The sequence below is a fragment of the Saccopteryx bilineata genome, chromosome X, assembly GCF_036850765.1.
Source record: "Saccopteryx bilineata isolate mSacBil1 chromosome X, mSacBil1_pri_phased_curated, whole genome shotgun sequence".
Classification (NCBI taxonomy): domain Eukaryota; kingdom Metazoa; phylum Chordata; class Mammalia; order Chiroptera; family Emballonuridae; genus Saccopteryx; species Saccopteryx bilineata.
This window is the reverse complement of record NC_089502.1, coordinates 29,840,681-29,854,006: the sequence shown is the minus strand read 5'-3', so window position 1 is coordinate 29,854,006 and position 13,326 is coordinate 29,840,681. Positions and strand designations below refer to the sequence as shown.

The 13,326-nt window shown below is 44.0% G+C and overlaps 1 protein-coding gene across 3 annotated transcripts in view; it reads left to right on the top strand.

Annotated features, from left to right (window-relative positions):
• SLC25A43 (solute carrier family 25 member 43) overlaps positions 1-13,326 on the top strand; it is a 37,886-nt gene that overhangs the window by 20,512 nt on the left and 4,048 nt on the right. Inside the window, exon 4 of one of the 3 annotated variants that reach the window (XR_010727855.1) lies at positions 6,719-6,831. The exons of the other annotated variants lie outside the window; for them this stretch is intronic. The gene's annotated coding sequence lies outside the window, so the exon portion shown is untranslated. The remainder of the gene's footprint in view (positions 1-6,718; positions 6,832-13,326) is intronic. 3 annotated transcript variants of the gene reach the window in all.

Genomic DNA, 13,326 nt, shown 5'->3' with positions numbered 1-13,326 from the left:
AATGTATATGTACCTGTTAGCGTAGGTATCTAGGAGATAATGACAGAGAAGGGAGCTACACTGGCTGGGCCTGGCGGGTCTGAAAGTTACTGCTTGGACACCTCAAGGGAAAGCCACATCCTCCACCAAAAGGGATTTAATCCCAGGACAATCAGGTTTCCAGCTCCCCAGGGGATAAGTGGCCATTAGCCTGGATTACCGAGAGAGGGTTTGGGAAAATTCCTTTGCTAGGCACATGGGCAATAGAAGCAAAGATGGTGCAAAGAGAGGTAAGTGCATGTGCAGTAGAAACAAGATGATGCAGCAAAACTGTGAAACATGCACCATAGGAGCCAAATTAGCTCTGTAAAGGGGAAGAACCTAGCCCGGAAAGCCTGGGGAAAAGACTGGATCAGATGGGGGAGGACCTAGCACAAAGCTTAGGAAGGAAATTGGTTAGTTTGAAAGAAAACTCTGCGCAAGGCCAAGGTAATATAATCAAAGCCTAACAGAGGCCCATTTTGATAGCACGCGTTCATTTGCTCACCCGTCCTTTTGTGCATGTTCTCTCCATCCCAGCCGTTCGGGCCCCAGCTTGAGTGGGCTCCAAGTGTGGGCTTGGCTGCGGCAGCGCAGCGCCGGCCGGACCGCTGTCTGGAACAGAGACTAGGCTAACCCCACGGGGCAGAGACTGAGCTGGACTAAGCTGTGGCACGGACTGACTGAGTAGGGCAGCCTGAGATGCCCTGCCAATGCTGGATGATGGCACATCTCTGGCCCCTGGGCCTTTTGGGCTTGGTGAAGACAGGGCTGGACTGCTTCCACAGTGGGACGGAGCTAACACCTGGTCATGGAGGAGACAACGGTGCTTGGTTTTAACTTCAGTAAAACTTACCAGTCACCTCACCCTCCCATGTGCATGTCCTCAAAATGCTTTTCTTGTGACTCCGTGGAAGAAGCCTATTTCCACTGGTGACAAAAGGAGAGCATTCCCTGGGATTCAAAAATTATAATACTATATCTACCATTTATTGGTCATTTAATATAGACAAGGCAGTTTATTATCCCATTCGAGCGTCTCTACAGACCCTGTCAAACAAGCGCTGTTAGGATTCCTGTTTTCTAGATGAGGTGAAGAGGCATGGACAGGGTAAGCAGCTCGCCCGACAGTCACAGAGCTAGCACGGGGGGCCGAGACTGCATCTGGGGCTCCGTCAGGCCTGTCAAGCCCCAGTACAGGGGCTTGCTCCTAGATCCTTGGTAATCAGTTCATTTGGTGGTGGTTGTTGTGCCCCGGCCTTGGGAGTAGTGGAAGAGGAGAAGAAAACCTAACCTTGAGAATTGGGATCTCGCAGTGTAAGGCACACAAATAAATTTTCTTCTCCCCTTCTAAGTTCTTCTGGCTGGACTAATAACCAAATTCACATGAGAAAGGTTAACAGGAGAAAATAAGCCCATTTGTAATGTATGAACACGTGAGGGCTCATAAGAATATGAGACCTGAGGACACATTGGGCCATTGAGGCTTCTATGCCATTCTGGACTAAAGAGAGGGAGGCAGGGCTCTGGGACTTCAAAGGGAGAGTAGGCAATCAACAGGACAATAAGAACGAACAAACAAGTGGTAAACAAATTCTTGCTTGGCCACCCAGAAACAATAGGACACAGAGGGGAGTCTGAGACACTTTGTTTGCTCACTGTCACATTTCGTTTGCATTTTGACACTAAGGTGGTAGCGCCTTTTCTTTATTTTATTTTATTTAGTTTATATATTGATTATATATTGATTTTAAAGAAAGAGAAAGGAGAGAGAGAAACACTGATTTGTTGTTCCACTTATTTATGCACTCATTGGTTGATTCCCGTTTGTGCCCTGACCAGGGATCAAACCCACAGCCTTGGTGTATCGGGGTGATGCGGTAACCAGCTGAGAACCCAGCCAAGGCAATAGTTTCCTCCCTTTAAGGAGTTTTTCTATCTAAATTTCTTTAGGCAGGTAAGGGGGAAGGTCAGAGGTTCTATCTGAGTCTTTCGTTTCTTAATCACCGGGTTAAAATAATCAACATCCCAAAAAGCATATTTTGGGGTGGCAAACTGCTTCCCCTCACAGTTGCAAGAGCAGCTGAGAAAAGCAAAATAGTGTGCAAGCTCAGAAACAGGCAGGAGCCTGGCTTTGGCTAGGGATTAGTTAACTCAAGTTAGAGGGGGGAGATCTTTGGGAAAACAGGCTGTCGGGGGGGGGGGGGGCTTCCTTTAGTCCCTGGCAGCCTGACAATGGAAAGCGTGAAGCTGGCAGACAGAATGAGGAGCACAGATCATTTAGCAACCATGGACCTTTGAGTGGTCACAAACTATCCACTCTGCTCGCAGCTCGCTCAAAAGGACCGGGAAGAAAGCCCCACGGGCTCTCTGAGCCCCTAGGAAAGCAGGTGCAAAGCCCCAAGAGGGGAAAGGAAGTCATGATCATCACACCTGCTGGAAGGTGCTAACAGGGTTTTCTGCCTGATTCAGCACTCTTGGTTGACATAGCATCTATCCTCAATAGGAACAGAACTCTGTTTTTCCAACAGAGCAAGCTTACCTGTCTTGCAGTACAAACCCTACTGGGCTCTAAGCTGTCAGGGCAGTGGGAGAGGATAGGAATATTACCTCTAGCTTGTTGCATTTTCAGCTCCGTGCTGTCCTCTTACATTTGGACCTGGCTTCTGCCTGCGTCAGTAGCATTGCCTTAGCGGTCTGGCGGGGGAGGGAGGAAGGCCGTTTCCGGTTCTAGGTAGATGTCAGGATATCCCTAAGGAGCGGTGGCTTCATTTGAGCATCATTGGTAAGGGGTAGGGAAAGGAAAACGCTCCCCTTTGTTTTTGTTTTTCAAAAGGTATAGAGTGCTCTAAATACAGAAGGGATGGCAGTTGTTGACCATGGAAACAACACTGTCCCTAGACCAGGGGTCAGGAACCTTTTTGGCTGAGAGAGCCATGAACGCCACATATTTTAAAATGTAATTCCGTGAGAGTCATACAACAACCCATGTACGTTACCCATTATCCAATAAAAATTTGGTGTTGTCCCGGAGGACAGCTGTGATTGGCTCCAGCCACCCGCAACCATGAACAGGAGCGGTAGGAAATGAATGGATTGTAATACATGAGAATGTTTTATATTTTTAATATTATTATTTTTTTTATTAAAGATTTGTCTGCAAGCCAGATGCAGCCATCAAAAGAGCCACATCTGGCTCGCGAGCCATAGGTTCCTGACCCCTGCCCTAGAGGGAGTAGGGAGGAAACTTCTTCATTTCACCCTGTAAAATCACTGTGCACTTTTCTCCTGACCTGAGCTGGATTACTCCTCTTTAAGACTTAATGTCTGGGAATCAAAAATGTTCTAAGCAGGTTTCTTTGAGCTCCAGCTAAACAGTAGTAGCAACTAAGATGGAAGTTTACCCCTGTCTCCACCACCACCCCACCTCCAGAGTGGGGGTGAAGAGAGAAGCAGGAGAAAGGGAAACAGAGGTCCCAGAAAAGGCCTGCTGTCTGCCCAGAAAGCCCCGCAGCTGTGTGCAGGCCTCGGCAGCTGCTGTCAGGAGATGGCTAGAGCTTGCTGACGCCCCCACCCCACCCCCTCCCCACCCCCGCGGCCTCCAGCTACTTTCAGAAATGAGCTGGCAGTTACCTCTAGGCGGGCGGGCATGCAGATGAAGCTGCCTGTACCCGCTTTTGTGGACATCCCTACTGCAGCTTTAGAAAGTAGTTCGCACTTCCTTTTTCCCATGTAGCTTGTGCTTGTTTGTTTTTGATGGCTGTGCTCATCTCAAAGCTTTAATGGGCAGAGTAGCTCCATAGACAGAATGTGGACTTTGGACGCCAGCTCTGCCCCTTACTCCTGCATGAACTTGCGTAAGCCATGCACCCCCTCTGAGCCTCATCTTCCCCACCTGTCAAACCCGGGGGGAAACATAGCATCTCGCTCATAGACAGGAGATTGAATTGGGTTAATGCAGATACAGAGCCAGGAATGTGATAAATACTCAATAAAGCCGAGGTGGTATTTTTATTGCTCTTGAAGCATCTCTTCAGAATCAATGCAAGGCATTGAAAGCCTGAGTAGAACTATAAAAGCTGGTCCAGCCTGACCAGGCAGTGGCACAGTGGATAGAGCGTCGGACTGGGATGCGGAGGACCCAGGTTTGAAACCCCAAGGTCGCCAGCTTGAACACGGGCTCATCTGGTTTGAGCAAAGCTCACCAGCTTGAGCCCAAGCTTGCTGGCTCGAGCAACAGGTCACTCTCTCTGCTGTAGTCCCCCGCTCAAGGCACATATGAGAAAGCAATCAATGAACAACTAAGGAACCGCAACGAAGAATTTATGTTTCTCATCTCTCTCCCTTCCTGTCTGTCTGCCCCTCTCTCTGAGTCTGTCTCTGTCACAAAAAAAAAAAAAAAAAAAAAAAAAAAGCTGGTCCAGTTGTGTTTCTATGGTTCCTATGATTGCTATAAATACACAAATGAATTAGCATCACAAAACCTTAAAAGATCCTCAATCTCTATAGATAATGGTGAGCAGGGATGGTAGAACAGTTAATTATTCATTTGTTGAGTTCCTTTAACAGGCATTTACCTAACGGCTACCATTGCAAGTAATGCATATATCTATATATTCCCTGCCTCCTGGAAACTCATCTTCCATTTCTTTCCTCACCTTTCCTGTCTGATCTCACTCCCAATCAAGGTGCCTCTCACTTAAAAAAAAATGTTTTTTAATTGAAAGGAAGGTACAGAGGTTTCCCATGTAACTCACTGCTTGCACAATGCATCACAAGCATACCCCATCAGAGTGGTTACATGTTACGATTGAGGAGTCTACGTAGACACATCATAATCACCCAGAGTCCATACTTTACCTTAGGGTTCACTCTTAGTGTTGTGTATTCTATGGGTTTGGACAAATGTATAGTTGTGTGTATCCATCATTATTATAGTATCATTCAGAGTCTTTCCACTGCCCGGAATATCCTCTGCTCTGCCTGTTTACCCCTCCCCTCTCTCCCTGACCCTGGCAACAGCTGATCTCTTTACTGTCTCCATGGTTTTCTAGAATGTCATACAGTTGCAATCATACAGTTTGTTCCCTTCTCAAATTGCCCTTTTTCCTTCTTTCTTTTTTTTATTGTTCTTTTTCCTATTGAATTTATTGGGGTGACATGGTTAATAAAATTATATAGGTTTCAGGGGTACAGTTCTATAATATACCATCTGTGTATTGTACTGTGTGTTCACCACCTAAAGTCAGGTCTCCTTCATCACCATTCACCCCCCTTTACCCTCTTCTGTTCCCCCACCCCTTTCCTCTGCTGATCACTGGACTGCTGTCTGTGTCTATGAATTTTGTTTTTGGTATTGTTTTTGTTTTGCTTAATCCCTTCACCTTTTTCACCCAGCCCCCAGCCCCTCAGTCCCCCTTTCTTCTGACAGCTGTATCTATGAGTCTGTTTCTATTTAGTTTGTTAGTTCATTTTGTTCGTTAGATTCCACACATGAGTCTACGGCCATATCACCCTGAACGCGCCCGATCTCATCTGATCTGGGAAGCTAAGCAGGGTCGGGCCTGGTTAGTACTTGGATGGGAGATTCCACACATGAGTGAAATCCCATAGTACTTCTCTTTCTCTCACTGGCTTGTTTCACTTAGCATAATGCTCTCCAGCCCATTTATGCTGTCATAAAAGGTAAATTTTCCTTCGTTTTTATGGCTGATTAGTATTCCACTGTGTAAATGTATCACAGCTTTTTTCTCCACTCTTCTATTCATAGCCACTTGAGCCATTTATATATCTTGACTATTGTAAATATTGCTGCAATAAACATAGGGGTACATATATTCTTTCAAATTAGTATTTTGGGTTTCTTTGTATATATTTCTAGAAGTGGGATAGCTGGGTCAGAAGGCAGTTCCAATTTTTTTTTTTTTTGGTAACTCCACACTGCTTTCCACAGTGGCTGCATTGGATTGGCTTTTTTCACAGTAATATGCATTTAAGTTCTCCCCATGTCTTTTTGTGGCTTGATAGCTCATTTCTTTTTCTTCTCTTTTTTTTTTTGTATTTTTTTTTATTTTTCTGAAGTTGGAAACGGGGAGGCAGTCAGACAGACTCCCACATGCACCCAACCAGGATCCACCTGGCATGCCCACCAGGGGGCGATGCTCTGCCCCTCTGGGGCGTTGCTCTGTTGCGACCAGAGCCACTCTAGCGCCTGAGGCAGAGGCCACAGAGCCATCCTCAGCTCCCGGGCCAACTTTGCTCCAATGGAGCCTTGGCTGCGGGAGGGGAAGAGAGAGACAGAGAGGAAGGAGAGGGGGAGGGGTGGAGAAGCAGATGGGTGCTTCTCCTGTGTGCCCTGGCCAAGAATCGAACCTGGGACTCCTGCACACCAGGCTAATGCTCTACCACTGAGCCAACCGTCATTTCTTTTTCATGCTGAATAATATTCCATTGTCTGTGCATACCACAGTTTATTTATCCTTTCACCTAAGGCCAGCCAAGCACATTTTGGTTGTTTCCAAGCTTTGACTATTATAAATAAATCTGCTGCAAGCATCTGTGTGCAGGTTTTTGTATAGACATAAATTTTCAACTTGTATAGGTAAATAGCAAGATCTAATCTAATCTAATCAGCACAAGTGCTGGGTCATATGTTAAGAGTATGTTTAATTTTATTAGAAACCACCAAACTTTCTTCCAGAGCGGCTGTACCACGCTTACGTTCCCAGCAGCAATGAACGAGAGCTCCTGCTGCTCCATGTCCTCGCCAGTATTTAGTGGCACCAGTGTTCTGGGTATTGGCCATTCTAATAGGTATGTAGTGGTATCTCGTGGTTGTTTTAATTTGCATTTCCCTGACGGCATATGATGTGGAGTATCTATTCATATGCTTATTTGCCATCTGTAGATATTCTTTGATGAGGTAGGTGTCTGTTAAGGTCTTTGGCCTAATTTTTAGTCAGGTCATTTTCTTATTGTTGAGTTTAAAGAGTTCTTTGTATATTTTGGATGATGGTCATTCATTAGATGTGTCTTTTGCAAATATGTTCTCCTAGTCTGTGGCTTGTCTTCTCGTTTTCTTGATTAATGCTTTTTTAAATGATGTACTCTACCCTTTGCATTGCTAACATATGCTATGATACAAAATCCAAAAGGTGCAAGGAGTATACATTGAAAAGTAAGTCTTCCTCAGCCTTTTTCTCTTGGCCTCTAACTTTTCTGCAGATAACACTGTAGTTTCCAGTTTCTCACCTGAATCTTTCCAAAGATGGTTTATGCAAATGCCAGGGTCCAGCCCTGGGGGGAATCCAGGGGTCCCACAGGAAGAGACGGCATCCGCACGAATCGAGTGAGAGAGCCGAATTCTTTTCTTTCTCTTTATTCTCTCGTTAGCATTTACTGCCAGGCATCTCTGCCAAATGCTGGTCTAGCTTTCTTTTTATGCACACACACTAAGTTACAATCACATGGTATTTTGAATACATCATTGTTTTTGTTTCACTATGGTTACATATTTCTAGGTAACAGTTAATTCATATCTATAAGCTACAAATCAGGTGGTAAGTCATTCAAAGTACAGTTATACAATAACTTGAATAGCAATAACAATATTGGTACAAACTTCTAAAAGATTAGTACTAATTAATAACTCTACCTTACTGTTGTTGTGAGTCAGGGGCGCAGAGAGAGAGATTAGCAGGCGAAATCATCAAGGACTAGCAAAGGACCACCGCTTGCTCAGGCAAATGGTCCTGAGTTCATGCAGTGTCCTAATTTTTCTCACAAGACTTCAAAAGGCTTGCTTATTAAGAAAGCCTAACATCAAGAGTAACTTTTGCTTAAAGATATATAGAGTGCACCTGCAAGATAGCTTAGTAGCAACATAATATCAGAAGGCATTAATTGCTATTGCTGCTATGGATCCCACCACATTCCTCTCCTTATTCTTGGAAAATACAAAAATCTCATGAGAATGTTTTACTGAGAAAAGCCCAGCAACTGCCTTCAGTCACAAAACAAGTCTTTTAACAAAACATTCTTTACTTGCCAGCTGCGCTCCCATCCAAGGCCACGCAACGGGCCACTCCACTACACTTTACCTAAGATTCTAATGTCTAGTTAAACTTTATTCATTTACTATATTCACACACTAGTTAAGTTCTAACTTTATTCTTCCTAACATGATTAATAAGAAGAAATTCTCCTACAAACTTAACCCTTTATGAGGAATATCATGGCCAGCCTCTTATGTTTATGAGCCCAGTTCAAGGGGCTTACAGGCTTTTTTGTGGAACTTACACCTTCTGTCTCATTTCCAAAGAAATTACTACAAATCTACAGGGAAAGCACGGTACTATTATCCCTGTGCCATAAATAATAGCACACACCCAGGAAAGGGGGGATATAAGGCCAGATTAATTCAAAAGGTCAAAGGGGGAAGTATTGTTGTGCTTTTCCTCTGTGGTGACTTTGTCAACCCACAGCTATTAGTCTTCACTGCGGTGACTTTATCAACCAGCAGTCATTGGTCTTCTTCTGCTGTGACTTTGTCAACCAGCAGTTTTGGATCTTCTGCTGTGACCTTGTTAGCCAGCATTAGTGGATTGGCTGCCGACATGCAAAGATACACATAAATATGTGCATTTATTTTTTGTTTTTGATAATCAGCATCATGTTACATATACTCTTCTGCACTGTTTCTTTTTTTACTTAAAAGTGTATCTTGGAGATGGTACCAAATCAGTCTAGATAGAGCTGCCATATGGTTATTGTGGTTTTTTTGTTTGTTTTTTTATTTTTTAAGAGAGAGTGAGACAGATAGACAGTAGACAAACACACAGGGACAGACAGGAAGGGAGAGAGAGATGAGAAGAATCAACTCATAGTTGCATCACTTTAGTTGTTCATTGATTTCTTCTCATATGTGCCTTGACCCAGGGGCTCCAGCCAAGCTAGTGACCCCTTGCTCAAGCCAGCAACCATGGGCTCATGTCTATGATCCCATGCTGAAGCCAGCAACCCCGCACTCAAGCCGGCAACCTCAGGGTTTCAAATATGGGTCCTCAGTGTCCCAACCTGATGATCTATTCACTGTGCCACCGCTTGGTCAGGCAAGCTGTCACATATTTTTACTTTCTTTTTTCAGAGACAGAGGGAGAGTCAGAATAGACAGGGACAGACAGATAGGAACGAAGAGATGAGAAGCATCAATCATTAGCTTTTCATTGCGCGTTGCAACACCTTAGTTGTTCATTGATTGCTTTCTCATATGTGCCTTGACTGTGGGCCTTCAGCAGACCTAGTAACCCCTTCCTCAAGCCAGCGACCTTAGGTCCAAGCTGGTGAGCTTTTGCTCAAACCAGATGAGCCCGCACTCAAGCTGGCAACCTTGGGGTCTCAAACCTGGGTCCTTGTCATCCCAATCTGATGCTCTATCCACTGTGCCACCACCTAGTCAGGCTGTCACATATTTTTAAATGGTGACATAGTATTCCATAGTATGATATCCTATTTTTTATTTTCAAAGTAATTTTTTTTTCATTTTTCAAAAATAGTTGACATACAATATTATATAAGTTTTAGATGTACAAGTCTGTGATGAGACATTTATATCACTTATAAAGTGATAACCCCAATGAATCTAGTGCCCATCTGATACCACACATAGTTATTAGAATATTACTGACTACATTCCCTATGCTGTATTACATCCCTGTGACTATTCTGTAACTACCAATGTGCACTTCTTAATCTCTTCACCTTTTTCACCCACACTCCCAACCTGCTTCCCATCTGGTAACCATCAGAATATTCTTTATATCTATGAGTTTGTTTCTGTTTTGTTTGTTCATTTATTTTGTTTTCTAGATTCCACATATCACTGAAGTCATATGGTATTTGTCTTTGACCTATTTCACTTAACATAATAGATATATGAACTATTCTTTAACTAGCCCCCTATTGGTGGACATTTAGATTATTTCCAATTTTCTGCTGTTATTAACAATGCTTTAACAAAAGTTCTTATAAAATATATCATTTCCCACATGGGCAATTATATCTATGGAATAAATTCCTAGAAGTAGGATTGCTTTGGTCAAAGGGTGTGAGTTTTACGTATTTGTAAAATATTGTTTATTTTAGTACTCATAGAAAAATTAACAACCTGAAATGTTGCTTCTGCTGGAAGGCCTCTGTGAAGTTTATCACAGAAACCATCAAGTGTTTGACTTTGAAGTATTTGTCTTTTATTTTGACCTACTGCAGGTTTGTTCCTTCTTTCCCCCAATATGTATTAAGTACATAGTGCATGCCAGGCAGGTTGGTAGGCTTTGGGGACAAGACCGCAAACAAGGCAGACATGGTCACTGCCCTCATGGTATTTACAGCACGGGAGGCTGGAGCTGTGGGGGAGGTAGTACCCATGAAAGAAGTAATTATACACCAAATCACTACAAAGTGTGTCGCATGCCATGAAGGAGAAGCGCAGGGTGACCAAAAGTGTTTACTAGGCTCCTGGCTTTGGGAATCTAAGAAGACTTCCTGGAGGATGTGATATCTATTCTGATCAGTAAGAGAGACTCAGCCAGGCAGAGGAAATGGCAGGTCTGAAGGCTTAGAGTCAGGAAGGAGCATACAGTAGAGCCAGCAACATGGATTATAGAACTAAGAAAAGCCTTCAAGGTCATTTAATTCCAATCTCCTCATTTGACATGTGAACAAACTTATGTCCAAAGAACTAAACAACCTGGTCAGGGTTATATAGATAGTGTCAATGCCAGGACAAGGACCTGGCTCTTCTGATTTTTTCAGATGGTGCTATGCTGCAAAATGCAGCATGCCCAGCCCAGGATCTACAGATCTAAACTAGACATTCATGGGGTAGCTACCTGGGTTCGTGCGAAGGCAGTGCTGGTTCAGGTCCTGTGACTAGCAGCTGGCATGCTGGCTTCTCTTTACTACTAAGACACAGTTTGGGCAAACGGCAGTCTAGCACTCCAGTCTAGTGGGTCGTTTTAGTCTTCAGCATACTTTTCCCCAAGTTTAGATAATAAATAATAATGATATTAATAATAGTGGATACGGCCCTGGCCAGTTAGCTCAGTGGTAAAGCGTCAGCCAGCATGCAGATGTCCCAGGTTCAATTCCCAGTCAAGGCACAAAGGAGAAGTGACCATCTGCTTCTTTACCCCTTTCCCTCTTTCTCTCTCTCTTTGTTTCTCTCCCTCTCTCATCCCCTCCTGCAGCCATGGCTTGATTAGTTCAAGCACATTGGCCCTGGGTGCTGAGGATGGCTCCGTGGAGCCTATACCTCAGGTGCTAAAAATAGCTCGGTTGCAAGCATGGTCCCAGATGGGCAGAGCACCAGCCCTAGACAGGGATTGCCAGGTGGATCCCAGTTGGGGCAAATGTGCAAGTCTGCCTCTCTATCTTCCCTCCTCTCACTTGGAAAGAAAGCAAAAAAAAAAAAAAAAAAAAAAAAAAAAAGAGAGAGAGAGAGAAAAGAGAAAAGAAAAAATAATAAAATAAAAAGTAGTTACTTACATAGTGCTTCCTACTTGTCAAATGCTGTTCTAAGCATTTTATATGTATTTCATTTAGTCTTGACAACAATCCTACAAGGTAGATATTATTATTTCCCCATTTTACAGAAGACAAAATCAAAGCTCAGAAAAGTAAAGACATTTTGCTCAAGGTCACAGAGCCAATGAGTGACAAAGCAGGGACTCAGTCCAAGCAGCCTGGCTTCAGGACCCATGTGATTTTCCCAAACACTGTGTGTCGGCAGCAAGCTGCTAGACCCATGTCTGAGCCCTGAGCAGCCTCGTGTTCTGGAGGGCCTGCACAACGCCGGCTGCACATCAGAACCACTTGGGGAGCTTGCCCAAAGTGCTGACATCCAAGCCCTACCCAACGTCAGTTAAATCATGGTCTCTAGGGATCGATTCCACTCACTGATGGTTTTGAAAAGCTTCCTTGGTTGGTCTAATATGCAGCTAAGGGTTGAGAAGCACTGGTATATAGCCTTACCATTCCTTCTTCCTTTGGGTATGTTTTAGCTCAAGCTGCTATAAATAGATACCATAGACTAAGTGGCTTCAACAACACTTCTCACAGTTCTGGAGGCTGGGAAGTCCAAGATCAAGGTGTCAGTAGATTTGGTGTTTGGCAAGACCCCACTTCCTGGTTTGCAGACAGACATCTTTTTGCTGTGTCCTCACATAGTGAAGTGAGAAAGATCATCTTTCTAAGTCTCTCTATTTTTTTACTCATTTATTGTTTTGAGAGAGAGAGGAAGGGAGGGGGAGAAAGAGAGAAAAAAACATCAATTTATTGTTCCAGTTATTTATGCATTCATTGGTTTATTCTTCTTTGTGTCCTGCCGGAGGACTAAACCACTGAGCTACCAGGACAGAGCTCTAAATCTCTCTTTCTTAGGCACTAATCCTATTCACGAGGGCCCCACCCTCATTACCTAATCACTTGCCCAAACCCCATCTCCACACTGGGGATCAGGGCTTTAACAATGAATTGTGGGGGCACACAAACATTCAGGCCATAGCAGGAGGCAACTAGCAATACATGTTTTCTTTTCTATTCTGAACATCAGTTTAGTATGACAGTTGTAGAAGCATTGATTCACACCACACCATGAGCTCAAGTCTTAGCATAAAAAATTCCCTCCGTGTACAAGCTGTGGCAGCCACATTCACTGTTGATGTGTGGTAACAAGCATGTCAAGGGCTGGGACAGCATTCTCAGTGCTGGACATCAGGAGACAGTGTGCTTAGTGGTGTAGACCTTCATTCTACATCAAACAGACCCAAATTCAAGTAGATGTTTTTCTCTTATGTTCTGTGCTTCTGGAGATTTGTCCTTTGGCCAACTCCATTTTGTTACCTATAAAATTGGGCTAATAAGATAACATTACCTAGCCTGACCAGGCGGTGGCACAGTGGATAGAGCATTAGACTGGGATGCAGAGGACCCAGGTTCAAGACCCCGAGGTCACCAGCTTGAGCGCGGACTCATCTGGTTTGAGCAAAGCTCACCAACTTGGACCCAAGGTCGCTGGCTTGAGCAAGGGGTCACTCGGTCTGCTGTAGCCGCACAGTCAAGGCACATATGAGAAAGCAATCAATGAACAACTAAAGTGCCGCAACAAAAAACTGATGATTGATGCTTCTCATCTCTCTCCGTTCCTGTCTGTCTGTCCCTATCTATCCCTCTCTCTGACTCTCTCTCTCTGTCTCTGTAAAAAAATAAATAAATAACATTACCTAGTTCATTACGTTTTTGTGAAGATTA